Source organism: Camellia sinensis, chromosome 6 (genome assembly GCF_055761805.1).
Source record: "Camellia sinensis isolate YWXY chromosome 6, ASM5576180v1, whole genome shotgun sequence".
Lineage (NCBI taxonomy): Eukaryota > Viridiplantae > Streptophyta > Magnoliopsida > Ericales > Theaceae > Camellia > Camellia sinensis.
Genome location: NC_138966.1, coordinates 166,781,420 through 166,797,590, shown reverse-complemented (window position 1 = coordinate 166,797,590; position 16,171 = coordinate 166,781,420).

The window sequence follows — 16,171 nt, the reverse complement described above, 5'->3', positions numbered from 1 at the left end:
ATTAGGCCATGATCCTTGTGTGTGTTGGCTTAGTTCCATGAAGTTTTTAATGTTGTTTTTCCATGCTAAAAATCTGTCCTTACTTGTCTTAATCATGCCATAGCTTGGTCTTGTTGTTGGGGGTAAGTTGTCCCCTTTTGTGCCTTAACCTTGGGACCATAAGTTTGCTTGTTAACATGAGTTGTTAGTCCATCATTTTGAGCACTTTTGGTGATGTTTTGAGGTGAATAAAGGTCTGCACCTTTATCACTTTGAGGCCCCCTTTGTATGCTTATCTCATGTTGGTTGCATGATTGTCCCATTAATGTGCTATTCCATGCTAACTTTATGGCAAATTGGTTCATGTTTGTATCTCAACTACATCTTGCATGATAACATTACATACTTGTCATGTTTTGTTGCATGATATTTGGCATATCTTGCATGTTTAGCATCATGTTGTATTTTGAGCCTTGTGAGCATAACATGCATTGCATCATTTGGCTTGGGGTGTCAAGCCAAATATGAGGGTCAAGGGACATTCATACTCCAAGTGATGCAATGTACCTTGATTCTCGGTCACCGGGGCCTTTGACCTCGACATGAAAAGGCTTCGGATCTCATTTTGTTTGTTGCATGCATCCTTACATTGAGTGGCGAATTTGATCCCTTGGGTCATCATGCTCCATTGATGGCTCAAAGATCGCGGGTCGTGCTTCTTTGAGTTCAAAACATGATAAGAAGCACAACCATGCCCACATGTACCTGAGAACCCCATGCCATGCACTGTCTGTTCTCTGTTTGCTGTCAAATTGTCTTCTGCAGGAAGTTTCTGCCGACCGGCAGAATTTAGTGCCGACCGGCAATATCTGGAGTGCCGAGGAATCCAACAAATGCCGATGGGAGTTGTGAAGTGCCGGTGGGAATTCTGTCCGGCCGGTGGTGCTCTGCAGGATGCAAGGAACTTGCTCCAGTACTTTGGCAATTTTCAGAAAGACAAGGCAGTACAAACAAGGCGGCAAGAGTACGGTACGGGTTTTCCGGGCGAGACGGATTCGAGCATGCACCATTCGCGCATCCCGAGGCAGAGGCTGCGGCTGCCCTTTTCTTTCCTTTGCCATCTTTTCTTTTAAATTAAAATAGAAATTTTGTAATAATTTTATTTGTTTTTTTTTATTTTGGGACTGTAATATTTATTTGGGCCCTCCGAATTGGGGGGGGGGGAAATCTGTAATAAGTGTGTGTGGGTGGTGTGTATGTTTTCCAATCCCCATTTCTTTCTTCCCTTTTATTTACCTGCTTATGGTGGTAGATTAGGGCATTTTTCAAAATTAGCATACCTTATGCTATGCATGCGTGCATCCATGCATTTGTATTGCATACATTAGGCTCGGTACATCACGCTAACCGCATTTGTATTTTAAATTCTAAACCGAATATGTGATAATTGTGCATTTTCACATACCATGTTTTAGGGCTAGTCGAGCCTGCCTAGATCGCATTTTGCATGTGATGCATTAGCCACTTTTAACATGAACTAGGACATGCATGTTTGCTAACTAGTTTACTGTTTTGGCACGGAGTACAATGTAAGTATTTTTGCTTTAGCATCCAGCATGCGTGTGAATGTTGCCATAATAGTATGCTTGCCATGCGGCTAAGTGCTTACATGAGATAAACTGCTTGAATGCCTGTGGGTGGAGGTCAAATTGCTTAAATTGGGATAATGCGTTAAAATTGTGAATTTTAAGCCCACTGGATAGTGGCAAAACCATCTTTTCCAAAAGCCCACTTGAGGGTGGCAAAATCTGCATTTTAGCCTACTTGCGAGTAGCAAACCATTTTCAAAAACGAACATAAAATGTTTTATTTCCAATTTGGGCGATTTGGTCTATACTTGTTTTCCGCGCGTATAACATAGTAATGCTAGGCTTATAATTGGAATAAGAACACATAACGTTTTCAAAAACGGATATCACGGTTAGTAGAGGCTGGTCTTCGGACCAGGCGAGAGGGGGTGCTCATAGCTGACCTTCCCCGATCGTACCCAAGCTCCCGAGCCGAGACAACTCCGGTGATGACGGACATGTGGCCTTCGGCACCGAGTCAGGGTTTCCTAAATTTCCCCATTTTAAAAATATTTAGGTGGCGACTCTGTATCTGGCAAAGCAGTCCATGTTTGGCACTACTTTTTCAAAAATCTGTTTCTCAAAACGATTTTCCAGATTTGGACTCTTTGGTTCAGATTAAGAACCGTGACACAAATCGAGTCCGAACTGTAGCATGAGGCCCACGGGCGCGTCTACAGTTTCTGGCGACTCTGCTGGGGACTTTTAGAGAGTTTGACTCGAACTCGTGATATCCTGTTCTGACTTCATTTATGTGTTTCTTTGCATTGCATGTGCATTGGTGCGCCTAGGAACACAGTGTTTGCTATTTGCCATTCCTGAACGGTTTGCCGGAGGCTTGTCTTGTCAAGGCATGTCCATAAGGCTGACCGGCTATGGGCTCTGACAGCATGGGAACACAAACCCCGGTTTTACCGGGGCACCCTTTTTTTGACCATTCGACCTAGTGCATATTCGGAATCCATAGTGACCATTCCAGACTAGGACAGGTTGCTTACCCGATATTAGGTTGTTTGAGAACTGCTGTGTGCATAGTGAAACCCTAGCTCCTGACAGAATAGGACAGGGAAACCCTACCCCAATATAGGGGTGTTTTGGCTCTCTTTACTTGCTATGTGCTTTTAGAATGTATTTCTACAGGGGAATGTACATACCAGTTTGCAAGTTTGGGCATCAGGCCTGAGGGCATCAGTATCAGTTTAAGAGAATCAGTTATCTGCGGGTATCAGGGTTCAGTGTTGGGAACAGAGTTTGTTTTTGGGGAAAACAGTGATCAATATCGAGGAACAGTGTGTTCGGCTCACTGACTTTGTATTGAATATCCAACTGTGTATTATATGTTTATTTTATGCTATTGTGCTGTCCGGTTGTTGGTTTATTTATTGCTTTATTTATCTTTTTGCTAGGTAGTTTAGCATCATTGCGTCCAACCCAGTAGACATTCCCCAAGCACTCTGGATAAGAGGTCGTCGGCTCCATCGATCTGAGGATCTGATAGAAGGACAACCGGTGTACCATTCTCTACCCCCGGTTACTAAACGGAAGGCAACTAGGCAGAGGACATCGGTTCAACAGTCAGTACAAAGGGCTTCGTCTACCCCACCTGTGTACAGTAGGGATCAGGATCCCGTTTCACCCACAGAGAGGGAACGCATACTAGTAATTCAACCAGAGCAGAATAGTATGGCTAGCTTAGAGGAGATGGTGCGCCAACTTCAAGAAAGTATGAAAATGATGCAGCAGGATGCTGTCCGACAGGCAGAATTCGCCAGACAACAAGCCACAGTTATGAGTGAGCAAGCAGATTTAATTGGGAGATTGCAACAGCAAACTGGGGCATCACCTTCGCAGCAAATCCCTCCTCCATTAAGGGTTCCAATACCCGAAGAGACACCAAACGCCCGGAATGTCCAAGAGGATATAGACATCCCAATAGGGCCAGCTCCCCTCCCGATTCCACCTCAACAATCCAAGGCACCCACCCCCATCAATCTGTTGGATTCTCCCTTCGAGTCCGAGGTGGACCCCATGACGTTAAAAATGCACAAGCTTGAAAAGCTGTTCAAGAAATCTCAAGGTGCGAAGTCCATTCCGGACATTGGAGACGGATACATCGACACAGCTGTGACGCTGCCAGATCGGTTTAAGATGCCACAAATTGATCGTTTTGACAGATCTGAGGATCCCATGGTACACCTGCGACTATTCTCAGACGTCCTAAGGCCAATGGGCCTCACTAGATTGCAGAAGCTATCTTTATTCGGCCGGACCCTGTCGGGTGTGGCGGCCGCATGGTATGCCAAGTTGGAGGATGACGTCAAGAGAAATTGGGACGAGATGGCCGAGGCCATCATCCTGCAGTACTCGTATAACACACAAATCCAGATCACGACCCGGGATCTCGAGACAACGAGGCAAGAACCCAAGGAGAGCTTCTCAGAATTTGTAACCAGATGGCGAGCTAAGGCTTCGATGATGACCTTAAGACCCACAGACAAAGATCAGATTCGGATGATTGTGTGCAATCTCCAGCCGAAGTTAATGCAAAAGATGATCGTAGTCCCCTTCCCTACCTTTGCTGATCTGCATGAAATGGGGGTACAGATCGAGGACGCCCTAAGACAAGGGTGGATTGATAATGATCGGGAGCAACCCCGCAGAAATTTCAATCGTAATACTAATGCAGGCCCGAGCGGCGCTACGACTGCCAGGACCTCCGAAGTGAGCATGGTCACCACTAACCCTTCCCCAAGAAATACGGCAGCCACACCATTCTCTGGTGCGTCCGGAAGCAACTCACAAATAGCCAAATACCCTCCCAGAAACACCAGAACCTTCGCTCCACTTTATATGCCCCTATCCAAAGCTTTGGGGGTTTTGATCAGAAAAGGGCATCTGAAGCCCCTAGAGCCGCGGCCCTTACCTGAAAGACTGCCTGCCACCCACAATCCGGCCAAGTGTTGTGCGTTCCACCAGCAGCACGGTCACGACACCGACCTATGCTTTCGTTTACGTCATGAGATTCAAGATCTCATTGATAATGGGGTGATTTTACCCCCTGAGAAACCCAATGTTACTACAAATCCTCTCCCCACACATAACCAAGTTCCACCACCTAAAAGAATCAATTTTATCCACACTGGGGTCGCATCCTACGATCCTAGTATCTATATCACACCCTCCTACTTGCCTAAACCGAAAGTTTTCCTCCCTGATTACACCGATTTGTGCATGATGGATGTCTCTATAACCCAACCCAAGCCAGTGGTGGTGACCATCGAGAACAGGAAAGAGGTTGTCAAACCAGAGTCTGTGGAGCCTGAGAATGATGTTGGGAATGCTTACAGTCCAAGTGACTACATTTCACCAGTGGGCCAGAATAGACCAAATGTCGAATTTCCAGTCGGGGGAGAGCTGTGTGTAATCCGAGGGAACAGTCCAAGACGGGAAACGGATGATTTGGCAGCCGTGGAAGAGGATTTTGCCAAGTTCCAATTTTGCGATAACCAAGATCTAGAATATTCAGCCACCAACTGGTACGATAATGAAGAATCAGCGGAGGCCACGGGATGGTTAGACGATCAGCCAGATGTAATAGGGGAGTTTCAGTCAGAACAAGGCCCGGCAAGGGCGGGAATGTCCACAACGGCCGGGGGTGTTGAAGAACAGAATACATCGCCGAAGAGCGCCGGTGTCGAGAATTTCGCTCGGGAATTGAGCATTTTGAGTACAGGGATCAGTGAGCAATCTACTACATTGACACAGTCAGAACAGGAGAAATTCGAAGATTCTGAGAGGATCAGGAAAGCAAAAGGCCACGTGGGGGTTGAGACCGCCACAAGTACGGAAATGGAGAATGCTGCGAGCATAGGGATAAAAGGTACTGCAAGTATCAGGACAGTTATGACATAGCCAGACAGATGCTTGTCAGCTGCAGATGGTATGTGGTGGGAAGACGACGATCTATGTCTTGCCCACACGGACGATGATTGGGAAGGTAACCAACCGGATGATACCTGGTATATCGGCGAAGTCGATCACATGACTAGGAGTGGACGGTATTTCAAGCCTCCACACCTAGATCAACCAGAGGCGTCTGGAAAAGATAATGAAGCAGAGAAACAAAAGGAGAAGCAACTCGAAGACGAGGCCGTGTTGAGACAATTAAAAAAGATACAAGCAGACATCTCCATCTGGGGACTGCTTATGGCTTCTCGAGTACACAGGCAGACTGTCCTTTCAGCCATGGACAAAGCCAAACTTTCCATAGATACCACACCCGAACAGCTGGTGGGCTTAGTCTTTTTGGGAGGAAGTTCCCCGGCATTGAGTTTTTCTGACAAAGAGCTGCCACCCGAGGGTGCGAACCATAACAAGCCGCTCTACATCTCTGTCGAGTGCAAAGATAAATGGATACCCGTGGTGCTTGTTGACACGGGGTCCGCCATCAACGTCTGCTCGGCAAGGACAGCTTATGCGATTGGTTTGAAAGTCGCGGATTTTGTGCCAACGGCTCAGGTAATTCGGGCGTATGACAACACAAGCCGGGAAGTAATGGGGACAGTTAAGATTCAAACAAACTGTAACAGGCGCCCGCGGTGGGACCTCGTGCTACAGTTCGGACTCGACTTGTGTCACGGTTCTTAATCTGAACCAAAGAGTCCAAATCTGGCAAATCGTTTGAGAAAACAGATTTTTTGAAAAAGTAGTGCCAAACATGGACTGCTTTGCCAGATACAGAGTCGCCACCTAAATATTTTTAAAATGGGGAAATTTAGGAAACCCTGATTCGGTGCCGAAGGCCACATGTCCGTCATCACCGGAGTTGTCTCGGCTCGGGAGCTTGGGTACGATCGGGGAAGGTCAGCTATGAGCACCCCCTTTCGCCCGGTCCGAAGACCGGCCTCTACTAACCGTGATATCCGTTTTTGAAAACTTTACGTGTTCTTATTCCAATTATTAGCCTAGAATTACTATGTTATGCGCACAGCAAACAAGTATAGACTAGATTGCCTAATTTGGAAAGAAACATTGCATATCCGTTCATTTCGAAAATGCTTTGGAACTTGCTACTCGCAAGTAGGCTAAAATGCGGATTTCAACGAGTCTTTCCAACTCAAACAATCCAACCTTCACCCACAGGCATTCAAAACAGTTTAACACATAAGCATCTAGCCACATGTTAAGCATGCTGTTATGGTAACATTCACACTCATGCGATATGCTAAAGCGGAAATACTTACCTAGTACTCCGTGCCAAAACAAAGAACTTGTTAGCAAACATGCATGATCCAAGTCCATGTGAAGTGCCTAATGCATCGCATACAAAATGTCGCTAAGATAGGCTCGGCTAATCCTAGACATGTCATGTGAAAATGCACAATTATGACATATTCAATTTGGAATTGAAGTACTGATGCAGTTAGCATGATGTTCCGAGCCTAATGCATGTCAACAAATGCATGAATGCACGCATGCATAGCATAAGGTATGCTAAAATAAATGTGCCCTAATCTACCATCATAAGCAGGTAAATAAAAGGGAAGAAAGAAGTGGGGATTGGAAGACATTCACACCATCCACACACGCTTATTACAGATTTGCCCTCGCTCGGAGGGACCAAATAAATATTACAAATTAATTAACTACGCAAGCTAATTAAATATTACAAATTAATTAATTAACAAATTGTAACAGCGCCCGCGTGGGACCTCGTGCTACAGTTCGGACTCGATTTGTGTCACGGTTCTTAATCTGAACCAAAGAGTCCAAATCTGGCAAATCGTTTTGAGAAACAGATTTTTGAAAAAGTAGTGCCAAACATGGACTGCTTTGCCAGATACAGAGTCGCCACCTAAATATTTTTTATGGGAGAATTTAGGAAACCCTGACTCGGTGCCGAAGGCCACATGTCCGTCATCACCGGAGTTGTCTCGGCTCGGGAGCTTGGGTACGATCGGGGAAGGTCAGCTATGAGCACCCCCTTTCGCCCGGTCCGAAGACCGGCCTCTACTAACCGTGATATCTGTTTTTGAAAACTTTATGTGTTCCTATACCAATTGTTAGCCTAGAATTACTATGTTATGCGCGCGGCAAACAAGTATAGACCGAATCGCCCAAATTGGAAATAAAACATTTTATGTTCGTTTTGAAAATGGTTTGCTACTCGTAAGTAGGCTAAAATGCAGGTTTTGCCACCTTCAAGTGGGCTTTTGGAAAAGATGGTTTTGCCACTATCTAGTGGGCTTAAAAATCGCAGTTTTAACGCATTATCCCAATTTAAGCAATTTGACCTCCACCCACAGGCATTCAAGCAGTTATATCACATAAGCAGCTAGCCTCATGGTAATCATACTGTCATGGCAACACTCACACGCATGCGATATGCTAAAGCATAAAAGCTTACCTCATACTCCGTGCCAAAACAGTAAACTAGTTAGCAAACATGCATGTCCTAGTTCATGTTAAAAGTGGCTAATGCATCACATGCAAAATGCGATCTAGGCAGGCTCGGCTAGCCCTAAACATGGCATATGAAATGCGATCAACTATCACATAGTCAATTTTTGAATTGAAGTACGAATGCAGTTAGCGTGATGTACCGAGCCTAATGCATGTCAACAAATGCATGAATGCACGCATGCATAGCATAAGGTATGCTAAAATAAATATGCCCTAATCTACCATCATAAGCAGGTAAATAAAAGGGAGAAAGAAGTGGGGGTTGGAAGACATACACACACGCACCCACACTTATTACAGACTTGCCCTCACTCGGAGGGACCGAATAAATATTACAAATTAATTAACTACGCAAGCTAATTAATATTACAAATTAACTAATTTAATTAACAAATTAAATAAATTAATTGAAACAGGAAAACGCCTCGGGAAGCGCGCCGCCATGCGCAAGCTGCCTCTGTTTTCCTTCTTTCACTCATCTGGAGACTGTCAAAACCTCAGGGTTGCATCCCTAGGCACTGGGGAGTACCACCGGCTGAGTGGAATCACCACCGGCACTGGTATATGTCCATCGGCACAAAATTGAATCTGTCGGCAGAGAAAAGGTTGCCGGCCGGCACCTTACACTGCCGGTCGGCAAAGAAAGTCTGCTGGACCTGCAATTCACAGCAACAGAGGGCAAAACGAGGCATGGCAGCGCAATTCAAGGCATGTATGCATCGACCATATCCCTTATCATTGTAACGACTCAAAGGGACATGTGCCTCGGTTCCCGGACCACCAATCACACATTTCCATGCATGATGGCCCAAAGAACCAAGTATGCAACTTTGATTTCAAATGTATGCAAACCAATCAAACAAAACTCCGAATCCCTATCACCCAAGTCAAGGGACAAGGAATGCATGCAAGATGCAATGCAACCTAGGCATACAAGCTAAGAATGCAACATGGCATGGCAAGGCACTTATGCAAGCATACAAGCATACATATGGCAATGAAAATAGATGGAAAGATGGACTTTATACATGAATTAGGCAGCTCTAGTTAGGCCCAAAATAGTGGCCAATGGAAGAAAATGAAGTGCCTCGAAATGCGTGCGCACGGGCACGCAAACCGAGCCAAAGGCATATGCAATGCAATGGCTAAAATGGCATATAGAATGCAACATGGACTTATACTAACATGAGAGAGCCTCAGCCACACTCACATAAGAGGCCGATGAATGAAAATGAAGTGCCTCGAAATGCGTGCGCACGGGCACGCAAACCGAGGCAATGGCATATGCAATGCAATGGCATGGAAAATGACATGCAAATATGCTAATGGGATTTCAGCACTGAAATATGGGGGAAAACAGCCCCGGAATGAGGCGAAAACACACCCGATGCATGGAATAGTCCCGAAACATGGACTTTGGCACCCGAAATGGCCTATAGCTATATCAAACATGCACAACATGGATATGCAATGAATAGACAGTAGCAAGGCAGCCCCAAAATTAGCATTTTACTAGTACAACTCATGGCCAAAAAGCAAACAAAGATAGGGCAACAATGGCATGCAAAAATGGCCCTAAACATGAGATTATGAAGCAACTCACAGCTGCTGTCTCCAAACATGTTAGGGCCCTTCAACAACATTGAATAGGGGCCCAAAATATGCACATTCACAGTTCATGGTAGCCCCGAAATCAGTATACAAACATGCTAGAAATACAATGCAAAACGAGGCTCAAAAGTGGCTATAACATGAGGTATACAAAACATTCACCAAACAGCCAAAGACCCTTAATAAAACATGTTAAGAAGGTCAAAATAAAGCCACTTTTAGTTCGGACCAAGGTCCAAAAACAGCAACATCAGGGGCTGCCAAGACATACAAAAATGGGACCAAAAAGAGGATATAAAGGGAAGTACAATATGGAAGTCCCAAACAGTGTTGAGCCCTTCCTCAATGTTGAATAGGGGCTCAAAATAAGCCTATCTACAGTTTACTACATCCCCAAAAACAGATTACACATAGGCCAAAAACAACATGCAAGATTAGGGCCTAAAGGAGAGATAAAGAAGGAAGTGCTAGCTACTATCCTCAAACAGCAAGAGGTCCTCAATCAAACATGAAGAGGACCTCAAAATATGATGATTTGAAGTTTGGGTCGGAGCCCAAAGATGTAAGCAACTATGGCTTAGATATTAAGCAAGAAAAGGCTAGAAAAGGGAAGATGAGGACTCACCCTTGAAGACCAGCAAATCAGCGCCTCTTGGACCAAGTTTAGGTGCTCCTAAGCTTTGGAGAACAGCCTCAAGCTACTGGAATGGGCGTTGGATGCCTTGTGCTATGAGTTGATGAAGAAATGGCCCAAGAACAAGGGTATTTGATGGTTGAATGAGAGAGATATGGAGAGAGATGGAGGGTTGCATGTATGTATATCAGATATATGTCTATATATCTCTGGTTTTTTGTCCTCAAAATCCAACCCTAACAAAGGAGGAGGAGAGGTGCTTATATAAGCAATGCTAAGCTTCTAAGACAAGCTTCAAAGGGGCCAAAGGGTTCAAGGGGGGTGCAAGGCTTCTAGAGGAAGCTAAAACAGCTGGCCAAGCTTCTCCAAGAAGCTTGGCCAAAAGGTTCAAGCTTCTAGAAGGTTAAGGGGTTCAAAGGCTCACAAGGTGCAAAACAAACACACATGCACGTGGGGGATCAATTCTGTGCATTCCAGCTGGCACAGCTGGAATCCACTCAATCTGCAGAATGCTCCGGAAGGTCGTCGGCTAGCAAAAACTGCCGGTCAGCAAAATAAAGTGCCGGTCGGCACAATAAATTGCCGGTCGGCACAAATATAGTGCCGGTGGGTGGCCGGTGAGGTCAAAAAAGTTCCGGTTGGTGTCCAAATTGAAGCCCCGGAAGTTAGCTTTCCAATGGCGCAAACCTTGCATCAAAATTCCTCCTGTGCAAAAAGTTATGCCCTTTTCCGCGAAGCCGCGCAGATTCGATCCAACCGGGATGATGCCCGACTTCAACTGATCATATCTCCCCCACCCGGACTTGGCTCTAGGAGATTCTTGAGTGAAAAATGAAGCCGCGGAAGTAAGCTTTCCGATGGTAGTGGCATCATAGATAAAATCCAAGTGTACAGATAGATAAGCCCGATTCAGCGGGGGCCTGCTCGACTCGCTTCTACCCGGATTCATGCCGAACTTCTCCCAAACTAGTTTTCTCCTCTCCTTTCCTTTTTTCTTCAACTCCAAAACCCTAAACAAAGTGTTTTGAAATATTTGCCTCTCTTCTAGCCGAAGAAACTGATTTTTGCCCTGCACATCTCTCAATACCGAGCAAACCATCAGTAGTGCCCAAGTCTTAAGGGCGGTCAAAAATGGGGTGTCTACAGTTGCCCCTCTTTGACAGAACTCGAAAGTCATAACAATGACGGGAGTGAATGTCAAAGCCCAGAGACGACCCATTTTTGACAAGGCCGAAGACTTGGACAAACAAACAAAATACCGATAAATAAATGGTTGTGCCCACAGGCTGCCTACGTATCCCTTTGCAAGGAATCAAACCAGCGTAGTTCAGGGGCATGATGCAAATGATATGCAGGAAGACTTTGATAATTGGACTTATACGCCACGCGAAGCCAGTTTTGAAAGTTGGACTTATACGCTACGCGAGGCCGATTTTGAAAGTTGGACTTATACGCTACGCGAAGCCGGTTTTGAAAGTTGGACTTATACGCTACGCGAAGCCGGTTTTGAAAGTTGGACTTATACGCTACGCGAAGCTGGTTTGTATTCAAAACAATGCAATGTACTAACAAGTACAAGTGAGGTGCGCAAGATAGCGCGATAGAATGCATGCAAGATGCAAGTGAGGTGCACAAAACAGTGCGATGCGCAGAACAGCGCGAACAACTTTGAAATGCACAAAAATAGTGCGATGCACAAAACAGCGCGAACAACTTTGAAATGCACAAAACAGTGCGATGCGCAGAACAGCGCGAACAACTTTGAAATGCACAAAACAGTGCGATGCGCAGAACAGCGCGAACAACTTTGAAATGCACAAAACAGTGCGATGGATTGAAATGCACAAAACAGTGCGATGCGCAAAATAGCGCAAAGAAAATACAATGCACTAACAAGTGCAAGTAAGGTGCGCAAGATAGCGCGAACAAATGCAATGCACAAAATAGTGCGACGCGCAAAATAGCGCGAAGGAAATGTAATGCACAAAACAGTGCGATGCGCAAAATAGCGCGAACAAAATCTAATGCACTAACAAGTGCGATGCGCAAAATAGCGCGAACAAAATACAATGCACTAACAAGTGTAAGTAAGGTGCGCAAGATAGCGCGAACAAATGCAATGCACAAAATAGTGCGATGCGCAAAATAGCGCGAAGGAAATGTAATGCACAAAACAGTGCGATGCGCAAAATAGCGTGAAGAAAATACAATGCACTAACAAGTGCAAGTAAGGTGCGCAAGATAGCGCGAACAAAATCTAATGCACTAACAAGTGCGATGCGCAAAATAGCGCGAACAAAATACAATGCACTAACAAGTGCAAGTAAGGTGCGCAAGATAGCGCGAACAAATGCAATGCACAAAATAGTGCGATGCGCAAAATAGCGCGAAGGAAATGTAATGCACAAAACAGTGCGATGCGCAAAATAGCGCGAAGAAAATACAATGCACTAACAAGTGCAAGTAAGGTGCGCAAGATAGCGCGAACAAAATCTAATGCACTAACAAGTGCGATGCGCAAAATAGCGCGAACAAAATACAATGCACTAACAAGTGCAAGTAAGGTGTGCAAGATAGCGCGAACAAAATCTAATGCACTAACAAGTGCGATGCGCAAAATAGCGCGAACAAAATACAATGCACTAACAAGTGCATGTAAGGTGCGCATGATAGCGCGAGTGAATGCATGTTCTATGCAAATGAGGTGCATTTTCTATGCAAATATGGAAGAGTGCATTTTCTATGCAAAAGATACGAGCATTTTCTATGCAAGAAACAGGAGCATATTCTATGCAATATTGAAAGCATATTCTATGCAGAATCGAAAGAAAACATATTCTATGCAATGGAAGGGCATCAAACATGTACTCTGGTGCCTCCGATTTACCTTTCGGAGGACTTTGTAACACACCCAGCTCAACAAGGGCACACCCTGTTTATGTTGGCAAGAGATAACATCTGTTGCTGCTTTAATTGCCATTCTGACTTGAAGCAGGCTTACACTTGGGGTCGAGATACACTCATACTCCAGAGAAATGGCGAGGTCTGGGAAGGTGCACCTGAAATGCAGTCTCGGATCTTGCCAAAGCTGGAACACCCTAAGATGCTCCAAATTTTCCTTTTTCTTTTGCTTTGCAGTCTGGAACCTACATAGCTTCAGATAGGTCCTTGTTCTACTGTTCACACTTATCGGGGGTGGACCCTGCAGTTTTATGAAAGAACAAATACTGTTTTGCACAAATGTGGAGAATGGCACAGCACTCTGAGCACAAGATGATTTATTTTTGAAATTGAGATATGAGTTTTCGACCAGGTATTGAGCCTACAACTGAACACAGCGAGAAAGACTCAACAACGGAAAACAAAAGGTACACAACCTAAACACGTCGAGACACCCTCGGAACGACTCAAAACAAGAATCGAGATAAAACAAAAAGACACGACACTCAGACGTGCACAGGGAGCCTGTTTCACCGGGTATTATTCCCACCCTTTCTTATTTGTGATTCTCACATCACTCAGCTCTCAAGCTCGGTTTTTCTCTCAAAACCCTTTTCTCGCTTTTTCTCTCAACGCACATCTCTCTATTCTTTAATCTCTCGTTTTTCATCCCTCCCCTGGGTGGTTGATGGATAAGCTGGAAATTGTGGGCTCTTGCCCCTGGTATTTTACCAGACTCTGATTCTTGTTCACAACAGTGAATTCCTCCCATAGAGGGGTTGTGCTACAACTGGGTGTGTAGCAAATCTGCAGCTAACATCGGTTGATGATGCCCTGCTGGGGAGTTTGGACGTGGTTAGATCTGTCCAGATGAGGGAGTGGAACATCTCGCCCCATTCCAGTTCGTGCTTCGCACTTGTCTTGATACCTCGTTGCTTGGAGGATGAGAGAGCTTTCAGCCCTTTGTTGTTGACTTCAGTTGTGCCCTTTTCTGGCAGGTAGAGTGCCCTCTGGCAAATGCATTGACAACAGGGGGAAGACAGGAAGCCTGACTCAACTGTGCCCCTAGTTCATCATTTTGACCATTTTTTGTTTTGGTTTTCTACTAAAACAATTTTGACCAACATGAGAGTTAGATTAACACACTTGTTCGATTTTTGATTTGAAAATCATGCAAGTCAGGCTATGAGCACTGAAAATTTTCCTTTTTTGGATCCAAGAAATGGTCCAGTTTTTGGAAAAGATGGAACAATTTTCGAGAAAAGTAGTCAACTTCAGTAAAAATTCTCAAAAACTATTTTTACAAACGGCCAATGCTTAACAAGCACGGAACCCACTCTTGAGACGCACAACCTCGGATTTGGAGGAAAATTGCCCCCTTGCTCGAAGAGAGCTACATGGCAACGGAAAGTTGCCCCTTGTTTCCACGGCACCACAGCGCATTGAATGGCAACGGGAAGTTGCCCCTTGTCTGAATGGCCCCGTAGCGTATTGTAATCAGTCCTCAGAGCGATGATCACAACCGAACTCCCGGATACAGAAAAGACAAAGATGACTAAAACCATCACATGGACACAGTTGAATTTGAAGTATTTTACGGCTGGACTTCAGAATGAAGTTGCCTACGTATCCCAAACATGGGAATCAAGCCTTACGTAGTTCGGGGTTAAGGTACACTCGGGTATTTAACCTCTCTTTTTTAGGCTCTAACTTTTGCCAAGGCGCCCGTTGCGGGTTTTCGACCTTGCGAGCTTTGTTCTTCTTTTTCTTTTCAATTCTTTTCATTTCATTTCTTTTCATTTATTTTCATTTCATTTCCTTTTTTTGATTTTCTTTTTTTTGTTCTTTTCTTTGCATTTTTTCTTTTTTGTATTTTTCTCTTGCTCTAACTTTTGCCTGGGTCGCCCTTCCGGGTTTTCGGCCCAGCGAGCCTCTCAAAGGGTAAAAGCGTAACAAGTCCATGTCAAATGGTTTTAGGGTTTTGAAGCCATCCGTATCCAGGAGAGTGGCTGTTGTATTGATTTACTGAAGGATCCATCTTCGGCTCTTCGAGCACATCTGACATTTTTGCCCCTAGTTTGAGGGGGGGCTTCTGATCTAGCTTTACAAGCTTCCTTTGACCTGATCTTCTTGATCTGACTTTCTTGCCTCTCGTCCGAGGGCTGCTTCAAATCTGGCCACACAGGCCTCATATGGCGGTTGACCATTGAACGTTCTGAACTCAGGTTCAAGGTTTGAAAGTGAGGGGTCGAATCTCGAGGCTGAGAGCGATCCTAGGCTGCACAATCTCAAGAGCGATTCCACACAGGTCTTCGCAGGACCGCGCAAAACATTTTGTTTTTGAAAGTTTTTAAGAAAGCGACAAATCGCTCGCGCTAAAGATAGTGTGAAACCAGTCTGGATCAAGCCAGGGTCCTTCTCAGTACTCACGCTAACAAGCATGATTTCATTCATTAACGGCTTAGCATGCCTCTCTTTCTCTCAAATGATCAAATTTTGCAAATCCCGAGGAATTCCTTCCTCTTCGTTTTTACCGCAGTGTTCAAAAAAAGTTTTGAAAAAACTTAGGTCGATACAATGATTTCAAGGCACAGAAAAGGCAGGCGAAGAGCACTGTCATTCCATTCAATACTTCTGGCACAACTGGCACACGGCAGAAGCAAACACAAGAGTGTGAAAACCACTGCTGTTCCATTCAAATCTGTTGGCATAACTGGCTCCAAGGCAGAAACAGACTCAAAAGAAGGCAAAAAGACAAACACAAAACAAAATAGTGATGCCCGAGGTAACACCCCCGGAATCACCTGACCCTAACAAAACAGGACTGACTCGATACAACAAGACAGACCAGACTGACTCAGTATGAAAAGACTGACTCAATAAAAATTGAGAAGACTGACCCAATACCCAAGTCAGA